This window comes from Momordica charantia (genome assembly GCF_013281855.1).
Source record: "Momordica charantia cultivar OHB3-1 chromosome 2 unlocalized genomic scaffold, Mcharantia_2.0 BLBB01000002.1, whole genome shotgun sequence".
Classification (NCBI taxonomy): domain Eukaryota; kingdom Viridiplantae; phylum Streptophyta; class Magnoliopsida; order Cucurbitales; family Cucurbitaceae; genus Momordica; species Momordica charantia.
In genome coordinates this window covers 14,844,990-14,860,642 of record NW_028275160.1, presented here as the reverse complement: position 1 = coordinate 14,860,642, position 15,653 = coordinate 14,844,990, and the positions used below count along the sequence as shown (strand labels likewise).

The 15,653-nt window shown below is 39.1% G+C and overlaps 1 non-coding gene across 1 annotated transcript; it reads left to right on the top strand.

Annotated features, from left to right (window-relative positions):
* The first annotated feature begins 15,287 nt into the window (after positions 1–15,287).
* Positions 15,288–15,394, top strand: LOC148212880 (small nucleolar RNA R71). Its single transcript, XR_015789555.1, has one exon. It is a non-coding gene; the product is annotated as a small nucleolar RNA R71 (small nucleolar RNA).
* Positions 15,395–15,653: the final 259 nt, after the last annotated feature.

Genomic DNA, 15,653 nt, shown 5'->3' with positions numbered 1-15,653 from the left:
TGTTCTGTACAGTAGAAATTAGGTTTGAAGTAAATGATAGGCATCTTCATAATAATTATCAGTTAGAAGGGTGAAAAGGTTCACAGTATAAATAAAGAGCAAAAATAGCCTGTTTTAGTGGCATAACCTTGTCAATGGCATATTTTCATCCATTTGCTGCAAGTACAACCACTCTATTGGCTCTTACTTTTGCAAGAGCCAAATATCCGTCAAGTGTTTTCATTTCTTCCTAAAGGACACAGAAATAAATGTCAACTATTTTTGTAATGCACTACGAGATTCAAAATAAGTAGTACATGCATGTCAAGTGTTGCCTTTGCTCTAAATCTCATCACTTGCTTTTATTAATATCTTGACGGTTCCCTACCTGTGAACAAAATAACATCTCAATTGGATATTGTATTATTAAATCACAAAATTAACCAAACAAATATAACTTTAATTAACTTTAGCAGATAAGGACCATTCAATTAACTTTTGCACATAATTAAACAATTCTCTAGCTCTCTACAAGTTAAATTCAATGCTCCAATAATTCACTACTATAATTAAAGCAGGGCATTTGATATAGTTATTTTCAGATGATTAAGGATGCAACTCACAAAAGTCATCATATCCTACCATCTTTACTACATAACCAGCTTAAGGAATCTCCAATAATATACTTTCATACAAAATTGTAAGATATCTTTTGTTTTTGGTAAAGAACCATAGTAATAGTTGACATATGGAAGACAATAGAAATAACAGTGTACACTACCATTATGAAGAAACATTTGCAATCAGTAATGGCGTCAATGAAAAGCAGTTCATATAATATCAAAAAAAAGAAACAACAAACAAAAATGGCCACTAAATTTATAACATGTCCATGAAGCAAATCTAGCAAGGAAATTTCTCAATTATACTTCTAATTTTTAAAAAATCATATCAAATCTTAGCCGCAAAAGCTTGAGAACTCCTCGAACTATTCTCAGATACCCAAACAACATTATTTCCTCCGTCAAGAACACCATTGCTAAACATTCTCAAGATCTGGCATATTAAAAAAGCGAACGAACAAAACCCCAATAATATAGAAAAGAATAATTTTTTGTAATGAAAAATATGACGTATTCTAATTAACTTTATAAAATAATACATCATAAGACTAAGCTCACTAAATACAATGTAAGCATAACTGAATACATAACAGATTACCAATCTAGGTAACAGTAATAAGAAGTTTAACCTCTAATACACTCTCTCAAGATGCGCAAAAAAGATCTAAAAGACCCATCTTGGACATAAGAAATCGAAAAACAGATAACACCAACGGCTTAGTAAAACCATCTACTAGCTGATGAGTGGAACAAACTGGTAAGAGGCGAAGAAAACCATCTGGCACACGATCTTGAACAAAATGGCAGTCAAACTCTATATGTTTAGTGCGTTCATGAAACACCGGGTTAGTAGCCAAGTGAATTGCTGCTTCATTATCACAAAATACTACAGCAGGCATGGAAACAGTAACTTGCAAGTCTTGAAGCAAATGAGAAAGCCATAGAAGTTCACAAGAAATAGCAGCCAAAGACCTGTATTCGGCCTCAGTAGAAGATCGTGATATAGTAGTTTGCTTTTTAGACTTCCAAGAAATCAACGATGTTCCCATAAACACACAAAACCTGTAGTAGACCAACGAGTATCAAGGCAAGAACCTCAATCAGCATCTGCATAAGTACGTAACTGAAAAGAAGAACTGGCATAAAGGAAGACTACTTGCCCTAGTGACTAACGCAACAAATATAAAGCTGCCTGATAATGAGTAGTAGAGGGCTTAGAAACAAACTGGCTAAGCCGATATACAACATATGTGATGTCTGGCTTCGAGATAGTAAGATACAAGAGTCTACCAATGAGTCTGCGATAAGAGGTGGGATCATGTAGAGGACTCCCATAAGCAAGACGAAGCTTTGTAGAGGGATCCATAGGAAGAGCTTTTGGTTTACACCCAAGCAGACCATACTCCTCAAGAAGAGTGAGGGTATAATGCCTCTGAGACAAACAAATACCCTTGGTAGTTCGAGCAATTTCAAGACCAAGAGAGTATTTCGAACGCTCCCCCTGAGGACAAGAAGTAAAGGGAGGTTGATCGCCAAGCGGTAAGTCCATGTATACTTCCTCAGGCAGATCACCATGGAGGAAGGCATTATTGAAATCCAACTAAGTGAAAGGCAAAGATTTGGATACTGCAAGAGTGAGAAGAACTTTGACAGTGACCATTTTAGCCACTAGAGTAAAACTCTCTATGAAGTCGAGTCCATCTTGTTGATTGTATCCCTTGGCCACTAGACGAGCTTTGTAACGTTTGATTGAACCATCAGATTTAATTTTGACTTTATAAATCTAGCAACAATTGATAGAATGGCGATGATTAGGAAGGGAAACCACAGTCCAAGTGTGATTATCAGTAGCTTGCAATTTATGGCTTCACGTCAATGAGAATGACAAATGACTTGGTCATAAAACTGCGGCTTATATGTAAAGGAGACATTTAGAACATAATGTCGACGAGAAGAAGAAAGTCGTGAATATGATAAATACTGCTGTAAAGGATGCCTTGTAGAAGTGGGAGATGGCAAAGAGTTAGTCAAAAGACTACAATGAAAATCCTGTAAATATGAAGGCATTTTGGAAGGCCTAGTAGAATGCCGAGGGAAAATATCCAAATGTACAATCGAAGATCCTGTGTTAGGCATAGGTGCAAACACACTAGGTACTGTGTTAGGCATAGGTTCAGACACAAGTGGCATGGATTAAGACCCATTAGCACTAGGCACAATGGCAGGAGCACATGGCTCAATCGGAACAGTAGGGGAAATGACAGTAGTAGGTACAACAGCTGGTATATCGATATGAGCATTAGTCATATCAATATGATTAGCAGGCATATCAATTCGAAAATCAACGACATTTGGCAAAACCAAGTTTGGAAAAGGGTCAACTGATACATCATTACCCGAGGATTCCAAAAATGGGAACTTAGTTTCATAAAAAATCACATCACGAGAGAAATAAGCGTTGAGTTTGAATATCAAATACTCGATAACCTTTCATACCTGGTGCATAGCCAAGAAAAACTGCCACACAAGATCTAGGTTCAAACTTTATGCGATGAGAAGCTAAGGTAGAGGCATAGCACAAAGATCAAAAGGTTCTCAATATACAGTAATCAAGATCAATTTTATACAGGACTTGAAAAGAATATTACCATTTCAAAACAGGCAAATGAGTCATATTAATAAGGTATGCAGCTGTAAGAACACACTCACTCCAAAATTTGAGAGGAATCCTTGACTGAAAGTATAAGGCCCAAGCAACATTCTATAGGTGTTGGTGTTTACGATCAACAACGGAATTTGTTGAGGTCTCTCAACACATGAAAACTGATGAATGACACTTTTGAAAAGAAAAAACTACTTGAAAAGAAATTCTGGTGCATTATCAGATCTAAAAGCCTTGATACTAACACCAAGTTGAGTCTCAACAAATGTGAAAAAATGACAGATGATATTCAAAACATCAGACTTGTGACGAAGCATAAACAACCATGTATATCTAGAGCAGTCATCCACAATGGTGAGAAAGAAACAATATCTAGCATGCGAAACATGAGAAAATGGTCCCCAGATATCAGCATGTATTAGATCAAAAGGCCTGTTTGACAAATTATTGTTTGAATGAAAAGACAGCCTCTTTTATTTGGCTAATGGACATACATCACATGAATAATTAAGAAAATCCTGTAATGAACAATTATCAAGAGGTAACACACTCTTTAAAGCTTGTAATCTAGTAAAGGATGGATGACCAAGATGATTATGCCAAACATCAAATGAAACAAGTGTAGAAGCAGAAACACATGTAGACTGTGCAGTAGAGGAACATTCTGAAGTATTGTCAAGTAGGTAAAGGCCATTGTACAATCTACCCCTGTCATTCGTCTTCGAAATGGACTTGTCCTGGATAATGCAAGTGTCGTTAGTGAATTCTACTGATAGAGAAGGCATGTCCCTCAACAATACACTGACTGAGATGAGGTCGAAATAAAACTCAGGAATGTATAAAACACCATGTATAGACAGATGATCAGATAACCGTACAGAACCAAAGTATTCAACCACAAGTCGAGGTTTATTTGGCCGATTCACATGGACAGGACAAATCTTGTGTATTTTATCAAACAATTTGCGAGAACCGCATATATGTGCAGATGCACCAAAATCGAGGATCCAAGATTAAGTATCAATACCTGCAGTGTAAGAGGCAGTAGTGTCTATGTCAGCAACAAATTTGCCAGTTGAAAGCTGAGATTGAAGTATTTGAAAAAGTTGTTGGTAGTGGATTGACTGGTTGTTGCTGAACGCACGCACTAAGCGTGGTAACAATTATATAGATGGAAGCGCACACCTGTCAGAGTAATATAAAATGGATGGAGTATCCAAGTATCGATCCTCAAGGACTTCTAAATAATTTTCAAACTCTAAAGTTTTAAAGAATAGTGAATGTTGAAATGAGTGATTCTTGTAAATGGGAAGTGGTCACAAATAATGGTTTTGGATTTGGGATTTGGACTTATAATGATAAAACCTAGCCCGAATTACTTCATGTTAGCCAACAAAGAATCAAGGACATGCTAAGGACAATATGCATTTTACTTTAGAAACCAACGACTACGCTTCTCACTTGACTTATGTCTAAGCAAGTTCAAAGTCCTAAGACATTCCCTAATATGTCTATTACGAGAGATATCTTAGTTTTAGGATGGAAATAGTCGCAACCTCGGGTTAACGTCCTATGTCTAGGCTACTTAAGCGGAACCCTTATGTCTAAGGCGCTCCTCTCCTCGGTTTAACCACTCAACAATGCAAATAAGCAACCTTTTCAGTATTGACTTGTTAAGACTTACAGTGGCCTTCTCTAAATCCTAACCTTTTGGGAAAACATGTTGAGCAATGAATGGAAAGCAAAAACACTACTTCTTAGCAACCCTTATTAGAAATAAAAGGCTAACTATCCATAACCGGGCTAGAGACGGGAATTTAGAAAGACATATTGAAGAAAATACAGCAAGTAAAATGGTTGAATGTGGAATGCATGTGTGAAAAACAAAAGTTAACTAACGGAGAGTTTTTATCGGGATTGAGAGCTTCGCTCTTCTCTTTCAAGCAAGGGGGAGTGTCACGTGCTCTTTCCTCCAAAAACACAACTCTCTTAACTAAAAATAAAGTAAAGGCAAAGGGAAGATAAGCAAAGTGCTGGATTTTTATATATTTGAATAAATAGAAAATAACTAAGTACAAATGGAAACAAAACAAAGCTCAATAAAGGAATGTAAAGTACTCGGGATTTAAAAACCAAAAGCAACTAATGAAGGCAACTCAAAAGTACTTAGAAAGCAACAAAGAAACACTAAAAATGATCAAGAGAAGGAAGCAAGGCTTGATGAATTTGGTGGAGAAGTTGCTGGAATTTATAGCTGTGCAGACTTGGTTAGGTAGGTCCTAAAACGATGGTGAATCACCCATTTCCAACTCTTTTGACTGACCAAATCGTGTTCAAACTGATAGTGGAACACTTCTTCTACACGTATGCATCGGTTGAAACCACCAAAACGCATTGGTAGACGCGTTTCATTAAGGGCAAAGTTGGAAGAAAAACTGTTTTTCTGCAGGCTTCCCAGGCGCCTGGCGCCTCCCATGATGTTTTTTCGTCTTTTTGCCTCTTTTGATTAATTTCCACTCCCAAATGGTCCTAAAATGTCATAAATATAATATAAGCCAACCACAAACCATAATATATGAATTTTGCATGAATTGGAACTCAAACGACCGAGAAAAATCCGAAACAAAGCTGAAACATAGTAAAAATAGCATCTAAAACCTTCTTTTTACGCATGTAAACAAGCGTAATCACACCCCCAAACTTAACTTTTTGCTTGTCCTCATGCAAAACTTAGCAACTTTAATCAGCTTTCTAACACATGGACAAGGAAAAGCAAAAGCAACCGAGATGTTCAATCATAAATTGTCTCAAGGAAAAGATGTCAAAGCCTACCATTCTATTGCCTTTTTAAACTTAGTCACTATAAACCAAGTTTGTAATGATAAAAACTTTCTCTTTCAAAATCCTTTTTCCTTTCAAAAACAGAAACGTTTTCAAATACCTCTAAGGAATCTGCACACTCCCTCCTTACACTAAGACTTTTACATATGAAAGACCGGCTACTAGCCCCTGAGGTTTCCACACACTAACATCGGTTTCAACCACAGCTACTCGTAGAAAGACTTTGAAACTAACAGCTAGGTCATAAAACGATGACAATGAGAAACACGAAGTCACTTATCACCATCCTTACTGCTATTTTCAAAGTCAACACCCAACCTAAAACTAAATGGGTGTCTACAGTAGGACTCGGAAATCATAACTACATTTTCTTTAACTCTCATTGTTTTTACCACTCTTTTCTTTCTAACAAAAGTCTTTTCCCCACTCTTATTTTCTCTGACAAAGACTCTTTTTTACTCTTTTGCAACTTTTGTCTTTTTTTTTTTTTTTTTCTCTTTTTCTTTCTTGGTTTTTAAGCTAAGTGCTTTTCAACACTTTCCTTCTTTCCAACTGACTCTTTTTCAAAAGAAAATAGCATGATTTTTCAAATATAAATAACACTTTATCTTTCTGAAACAACGACTCACACAACGACTGTCCCCCCCAAACTTAAGAGAGACAGTGTCCTCACTCGGAAAAGACTTTTGCATCGGATGAAAAAGGCTTAACAGTAAAAAGGACAAGGACTTACTATATAGGGGCAAAGAAAAAGCTTAAAGTTTGTAAAGATCAAAAAGACATAAAAGAAAATGAGTTTATCACATAAACAAAGGAAATAGCTCAAAGCTTAGTCAGGCATAGAACAGAAAACTCAACAATCTCTTATAATCATCATCGACCTGAAATCACATGCACAGCACAGATGCTTCAAAATAGGCATGTGAAAAGCTAAACTAATGTTAAGTGAAGGCATACTTTAAGTGATCAGAAGATAAATGATACTAATTTATTCATGCTTCAACTGAGCTCAAAACATAATCAATACAAAAAAAAAAAACATGCGTAGTAATGCTAGAATATGCAAACTACGTCATTAACCAAAAGAATAAAACACAAAAAATAGCAAAGAAGGAACCTCCCCTTCATGAAGTCGGAGGTTGTGGACTAGGATAAGTGTCAGTACTGGAAGATGGATGACCAAGGATAGCAGCTAGCACTGGAGGCCATGAAAGTAAAACCGCAAAATCCAATGAAGCCCTCAAGTTTTAGATATGTTGCACGACTTTTCGAACCTGATCTCGCAGCTGTTGGTTCTCCTCTCGAAGACGACGGATCTCCGATGTAGGAGACATCCCAGTACCTTCCCTTCTTTGTAACGCATGGGCGATAATACGCCGAATATTCTTCTCTTCCACAATTGGGGCATCTCTCTTAACTTGATTCTCAGGGAGCTGTACACCTTGTCGCAAGCATAAAGAAGTGACCAATCGTGGGTGATAAAGCTTACCACGTGTTCGGTGGGCACACTCATGGATACTGGTATTGATCAATTCTCCATAATTCACATCTATGCCCTTTAGCATGGCATAAACCAGCAGTGCCCTATCCTGAGTGACATGCTCATCATGCTCCATTGGCAGAATTCTGTTTTTGACTATGTATAACCATCCTGCAGCAGCTAGGGAAACATCCTCGGGTTTTAGTCGTACCTTGCCATGAGTAGTCAAATCCCAAGCGGCAGAGGGCTTCCCAACACATTCTAGAGCCTCATCAAGCTGTTCCAGAGTCGGAGTCACTAACATCTTATTGCCCACAACATCTCTGATATTCTTAATGTTGAAGGTGTAGTTGATCTGAGTGGCATCAAACCGTATTTCCTTCCCGCGCACTATGGCTATATGTGATTGGGGATGGACAGCAGCATAGAACTCTCTGACTAACTCCAAAGCCTCACATTGTATGGGCTGAATGAGTGGTCTCCACTCTTTGTCTCTAGCGGTCTCCCTCCAATCATCATGCACATCTTCTAGAGTGAGATCGAATCTCAATTCTGTCATAATCTTATGGGATTTCATTAATGAAGTTCGAGTGGCTAAATTTGCCGCGTTCCATTTCGTCTCGACCTCCTCTCCCTCAGACAAGTCCAGTTCAATTGTATCAACTGGCCCAGGTGCCACTACCTTCTTCTTAGCTTCAGCTGCTTTAGCTTTCGCAGCTCTCGTTTAGGTTCATTCATGGGCACTGTCGGCTTCTTAGCCTGAACTGCACGACGTTTTGAACTCTTTTTCTCCCGCCTCTTATATTGAAACATTTCCCTTATCGTCTGCGTGTCCTCAGGATCTTCTTCACTGGTAGGTTCTTGAGTACTATTCTCCCCAACCTGAACTGCACGACTTTAGTCCTCAGGTGCCACTACCTTCTTCTTAGCTTCAGCTGCTTTAGCTTTCGCAGCTCTCGTTTAGGTTCATTCATGGGCACTGTCGGCTTCTTAGCCTGAACTGCACGACGTTTTGAACTCTTTTTCTCCCGCCTCTTATATTGAAACATTTCCCTTATCGTCTGCGTGTCCTCAGGATCTTCTTCACTGGTAGGTTCTTGAGTACTATTCTCCCCAACCTTAGATCTACCTGTATCACACCCAAGCGGGTTAACTGTAGTAGAAGGAATAGTGTGAGCATCCCTTACCCCTGGTAGAGTGGCCATCGGTGTGACATACTCATCCGTTGCCAACGGAGTAGATCCAGTTGCCCCAGTAGGCAACTCTTGGTGACTACAAAACGCTCCTTCTGTAGGTGTATCCAATGGGGAAGGTTCCTGAGTATCTGTTCTCACCACTTCGTTGTCGGTATCCTCTGTTTCCGGCATATTTGAACAATTGCCTCGGGAAACCAGTAGAAACCATCTCCCGGTGTAATAATCAATGGAGATGAATAAAACTGCTCCTCATCCCTGTTCTCCATAGACGAATCCTTAGGCGTCAGACGCCTACTACTCCCATCTTCCTCAATTTCTGGGTCTATCATCACCTCTTTGCCCTTCCTCTTTTGCCCTATCAACACCCCGGGCTCTAGCCTATGGCTATGGCTCTTTTCTTGCTCTCCTCCATGCTCATCTCCTGCATCCATTGGCATATTGGTTGGGGTTGGCATCCTAGGAGGCTCTAAGGGTTTTAGTTGTCCCATGTTGAAGGTACTCAATATGTTAGGGTTCAATTGGGGTGCTTGAGGTCCTCTTTCTAGGAATGAAAGTTGAGGTGGTGGGGGAACCCTAGGTGAAGTCATCCCATAATTATGTGGAGGTACCCAATGACCCAATCCATAACAAGGTGGAAGGCTAGGAAATAGAGTAGATGGGTTTGGCATTCCATAAGGATGAACACTAGCTGGAGTTTGCATTTGAGACAAGAGATGATAGAAAGAAACCGGGTTAAACATAAACGGTTGGTACATACCCGGATTGATTATTGGAGGAAGTTGTTGAGGATTTTCAGCCCTAAACTCACTGTTTTGAGGTATATTAAAGGTGGGTAGTTGCTGAAAATTAACATAACCATGTGGGCTCATTATAGGATGTTGTGTAGGAGCTTCGGATGGAGGACATTCAAATGTTTGAAGCGGGTTTCCTCCCCTAACAGCAGCTAGCCTAGAATCTGAAACCATGTGGTGTTGGAAGTTCTCCAATGGTGGAAAGGGAATGCTTGTGGCATTTGGAGCTTGAGTAGAAGAGGTATGAAGTGAAGTATGTTGAGAAGAAGAAGCCATAGATGTGAGCAAATGCTGGAAATTTCTTCTTCTTTTTGGTGGTAGCTGAAAATCGAAAACAAAGGTGATGAAGGGAGTGAGTTTTTCCGGAAAAACAAGGGGAAGAAGAAAGTTGTGTGGGTTTTGGTGGAGTTGTAAAGCTTAGGCAATGGGTCTATTTAAGCTTTCCCCAAACTAAATCCTAAATGGAAAGGGATTGACATTTAAGTTCAACTAAGTTTCCTAACCCTAAAAGGAAAAGAAAACAAATTTGAATACAAAATAGGATTAGGGAAACAAAATTTGAGTTTGAAGAGAAGTTTTTAAAGTTAAATCATAGAGGATTAATGTTTGACCCAAAATAAAGCCCATATTATCGAAAATTAAAACCCAAACCGTGATAGAAAATATTTTCGAACTTCTGAAAAACAGAGCAGGCGCCAGGCGCCTGCGTGATTTTTATTTTTCGCAAAGGGCAGGCGCCAGGCGCCTGCGTAATTCTTTTTTTTTTTCAACGTTTTTTTTTCTTTCTTTTTGTTTTTTCAACGTTTTCAAAAACATTCTCTTAATAAGAAAAACTTTATAATTAAACAAAGAGAAAATACAAGATACAAAGACTTCCTTCCTTTACTTTTGTTCTTTAAAAACGGATAAGAAGGAAAAAACATTTTTCGCAAAAATTTATTGACCTGAAAGTTGAATAGAGGTTTTTTCTCTATCCACTGGTTCTCCAAAATACGGCTTAAGTCTCTGCCCATTTACTTTAAAAATATTTCCCTTAGAGTCAACTAGATCCACTGACCCATATGGGTAGACTTTAAAAATTTGAAAGGGACCAGACCATCTAGACTTAAGTTTCCCAGGAAAAAGTTTCAACCTAGAATTGAATAACAGAACCAGATCACCTTGTTGTAGATTGTTCGGCCGAGGACGCCTATCATGCCACTGTTTAGTTTTTTCCTTAAACAACTTAGCATTCTCATAATAAAAGTGCCTGTGTTCTTCTAATTCCAACAATTGTAACTTCCTCGCTTCACCTGCAGCCGACAAATCAAAATTTAATTTCTTAGTAGCACAAAATGCTTTATATTCTAGCTCAAGAGGCAAATGACATGCTTTTCCAAAAACTAGCCTATAGGGGGACATGCCGAGGGGAGTCTTAAATGCTGTCCTATATGCCCAAAGTGAATCATCAAGCTTAAAAGACCAATCCCTACGGTTAAGATTTACAGTTTTTTCTAAAATGTTTTTTATCTCCCTATTAGATATTTTGGCTAACCCATTCGACTGAGGATGATATGCTGTTGCAACCCTATGACGCACATTGTATTTAGTCAGCAACTTTTGCATAGACCTATTCACAAAATGAGCCCCCCCATCGCTTATCAGACAACGCGGGGTTCCATAACGCGTAAAAATGTGCTTTTGCAGAAAACGAATGACAACTTTGGAATCATTGGTAGCAGTTGCAATGGCTTCTATCCATTTCGAAACATAATCTACTGCTAACAATATATAAAGCTTACCATTAGAAGATGGAAATGGACCCATAAAATCTATACCCCACACATCAAATATTTCAATCTCCAGGATCGGGGTTTGAGGCATTTCGTGGCGTTTAGATATATTACCTGTCCGTTGGCATTTGTCACAAACCTGGGCAAACTTATGTGCATCTTTGAACAGAGTGGGCCAAAAGAACCCACTTTGCAAAACTTTAGCTGCGGTTTTGTGTCCTGCAAAATGTCCTCCATATGGAGACATATGACAAGCGTCTAATATCGCCTCGTGCTCTTCTTCTGCGATACACCTGCGTAAGATATTGTCAGGTCCTAGCTTATATAAAAAAGGCTCATCCCAACGATAAAATCGAACTTCATTTAGAAATTTCTTTACCTGTTGCTTGTTGAACTCATAAGGAACTATTCGACTTACCAAATAATTTGCTATATCGGCATACCACGGAACTGAATCAACTCGCAAGAGTTGCTCGTCAATAAACTGTTCACGTACAACAGTTCCATCGTCACAGAGCGGGGATTCCAATCTAGACAGGTGATCAGCAACTTGGTTTTCAATACCCTTCCTGTCCCTAACTTCAATATCAAACTCTTGAAGTAACAAAATCCACCGTATCAAACGTGGCTTCGCATCGTTTTTAGCAAATAAATATTTTAAAGCAGAATGGTCAGTAAAAACAATGACTTTTGTGCCTATCATGTAAGACCTAAACTTATCAAAGGCGAACACAACTGCTAACAGTTCCTTTTCAGTAGTAGTGTAATTGAGTTGTGCACCGGTCAGAGTCTTACTAGCATAATACACAGGATGCAAGATCTTGTTTTTACGTTGTCCTAACATAGCTCCTATTGCATAATCACTGGCATCACACATGAGCTCAAAAGGTAAATCCCAATTAGGTTCGATAATTATAGGAGCTGAACTTAGAGCAACTTTCAACATTTCAAATGATTTTAAACAGTCATCATAAAAAACAAATGGTCTATCATGTTCTAGCAATTGACACAAGGGTTTAGAAATTTTAGCAAAGTCTTTTATAAAGCGGCGGTACAATCCCCCATGCCCTAAAAAACTTCTAATCCCTTTGACATTTGTAGGAGGAGGTAGCTTTGAAATGATGTCTATCTTAGCGTGGTCTACCTCTATTCCTTGCTTGGAAATTTTGTGACCCAAAACAATACCCTCTTGTACCATGAAATGACACTTCTCCCAATTTAGGACTCGGTCTGTTTGTTCACATCTCTCCAATACTCTCTCCAAATTAACTAAACATGCGTCAAAAGAATTTCCAAAAACAGAAAAGTCATCCATAAAAACTTCTAGAATATTTTCTACCATGTCAGAGAAGATGGCCATCATACACCTCTGAAAAGTCGCGGGTGCATTGCATAGTCCAAAGGGCATTCGCCTAAAAGCGAACGTACCATACGGACACGTAAATGTTGTCTTCTCTTGGTCTTCTGAAGCAATAGTAATTTGATTATAACCCGAATATCCATTTAAAAAACAATAGAAATCCTTACCTGCCAGACGGTCGAGCATCTGGTCAATAAACGGGAGAGGAAAATGGTCTTTCTTTGTTACCTTGTTGAGTTTGCGATAGTCAATGCAAAATCTCCACCCGCTCACAGTTCGGGTTGAGATGAGCTCATTCTCCTCATTGGCCACCACGGTTATACCCCCTTTCTTTGGTACACACTGTACTGGGCTTACCCAGCTGCTGTCGGATATTGGGTATATAACACCGGCGTCAAGCCATTTAAGAATTTCTTTCCTTACAACCTCTTTGATCTTCGGGTTCAACCGCCTTTGACTCTCAATAGAGTTCTTAGCATCTTCCTCCAATAAAATTTTGTGCATGCAAAAGGCCGGGCTTATCCCTCGGATATCTGCTATCGTCCATCCAATGGCCTTTTTGTGTTTCTCCAAAATCTGCAATAAATAATATTCATTAGCAGGTGATAAATTGGAGGCTATAATAACTGGTAAAGTGTCGTTATCCCCTAGATACGCATCTTTCAAATGCGACAGCAATGGCTTCTGCTCCAACGTCGGTGGTTCCACTATGGACGGAAGTAACGACTTGCATTCTTCTTTTTGTATTTTTTCAACAGGATTAATCACATCTTCTGGTCCTTCTGCTATCTTATCAAGCTCTTCTTCAATCTCTGTAACTAATAAGTCATAAAACTCATCAAACATAACAGGATTCAAGCTATTTATAGCAGAGCATTCTTCAAAGTCTCCTGGTAATTTCAGGGCGTCTAGAACGTTAAATTTAACTTCTTCATTATTTACCCTCATTGTAATTTCTCCCTTCCTCACATTAAAAACTGTATCCCCAGTGGCTAGAAATGGTCTTCCCAAAATAATGGGAACGTCTAAGTCTGCCTCGCAATCTAGAATGATAAAGTCCGCAGGGAAAATGAATTTGTCCACCTGGACTAAAACATCTTCTATCTTTCCCTCAAGTCTTATGATAGATCTATCTTCTAGTTGGAGGGTAACCGTAGTAGGTCTAGCTTCTCCTATGCCTAAAGATTTGAAAACTGATAATGGCATAAGATTAATGCTAGCGCCTAGATCACATAATGCCCTACCTAAGTTTTTTTCTCCTATGGAACATGGAATGGTAAAACTGCCAGGATCGTTACACTTCATGGGTAGCGGGCTGCCTACAGCTTCACTACTACATTTTGTCATGGCTACCAGTTCATGCTCTCCTATTTTTTTCTTCCTAGAAACTATATCTTTCAAAAACTTAGCATAATTTGACATCTGTTCTAGAGCATCTACTAATGGTATATTTATATGCAATTGTTTTAAAATATCTAAAAATTTTCTAAACTGGGAATCATTATTTTTCTTAACTAATCTTTGTGGAAACGGGGGAGTAGGGGTAAAAGAAGGTTGTACCTATGGAAGAACACTCGGGGTGTCCTCATTACCTTTTCTAGTATTTTCTTTTTCTGGTGTTGTTGGATTTTCTGGTATCTTTACAGTTGGTTCAGTGGACGGAATCTGTACATCTGTTGTTGGCATTGTTGGTCCATCATATGCGAGTCCACTCCTAAGGGTGATAGCTTTGCATTGTTCTTTCCCTTCTCGTTTTGGTAATTCAGTATGGCCTGGAAAAGAACCTTGTGGTCTATTCTTCAATTCATTGGTGAGCTGTCCCAATTGGGTCTCGAAATTCCTCATTGATGCCGCTTGGGATTATATCACTGCGTCGGTTCGGGCCATGTACTCATTCGTCATATTCTCAATATTTGAGCTGTTATTTTGAACTGGTGGAGTCTGTGTTCTCTGATTGTACTATTGTTGCGGTGGCGGGATGTATTACTGTGTAGGTGGAACATAGGGCTGCTTGTTCTGCTGGCTCTGCCCTTGATTAAAACCGCTCGAACCTCCTTGACCACTCCATGAGAAATTAGGGTGGTGCCTCCAACCTGGGTTGTAGGTGTTCGAATATGGGTTAAAGTTCCTATTGTTCCCATGTCCTACATAAAAAACGGAAGCAGGGTTATGTGGACAATTATCATAAATATGGTTTTCACTGCAAAATGAACAAATGAGATCGTTGACTTGGCAAACAGGGGCAGGAGTGCAATAATCCGACCGCACAGGTTGTATCGGCGTGGCTAATGGATTTTTTATTCCCAATGCCATCTCTTTCAGCCTCTGGTTCATTGTAACCATCTCTTTTGCATCGAGGTCGCAATGTCAAGAGCCAAAACTCCAGCTGGATCTTGCTTCTTTGGTGCTGCCCTATATCTTTGCGAACACCATAGTTCGTTGTGTGAAGCTAAGTCATTTAGGATGTCGACTATCTCGTTGAATGTCTTCTTTGTAAAGGCTCCGTTGGCAGCATTGTTTAGCATCATCTTAGTAGGATGATCTAAACCTCTGAAGAAATGTTCTATCTGGATGCATGCCGGCAAGCCATGGTTCGGACATTTCCTGATTAATTCTTTAAATCTCTCCCACGCCTCGTGAACAGGTTCACGATCATACTGTCTAAAGGAGATGATCTCCTCTCTGATATCAGCGTGGCTAGTAGGTGGGAAGAATTTTGTTAAGAACTTCTCCACTAACGACCCCCATGTGGTGATGGATCCCGGTGGAAATGCATTGAGCCATGCTCTAGCTTGGTCCTTCAAAGAAAATGGAAAAAGTGTTAGTCTAAGAGCATCGTCTGTTATACCAGGTAATCGAAATGCATTTGCAATTTGAATGAATTATTTCAGATGATCATGTGGATCCTCATGTTCCTGCCCTCCAAAATGTCCAATTGTCTGCAACATT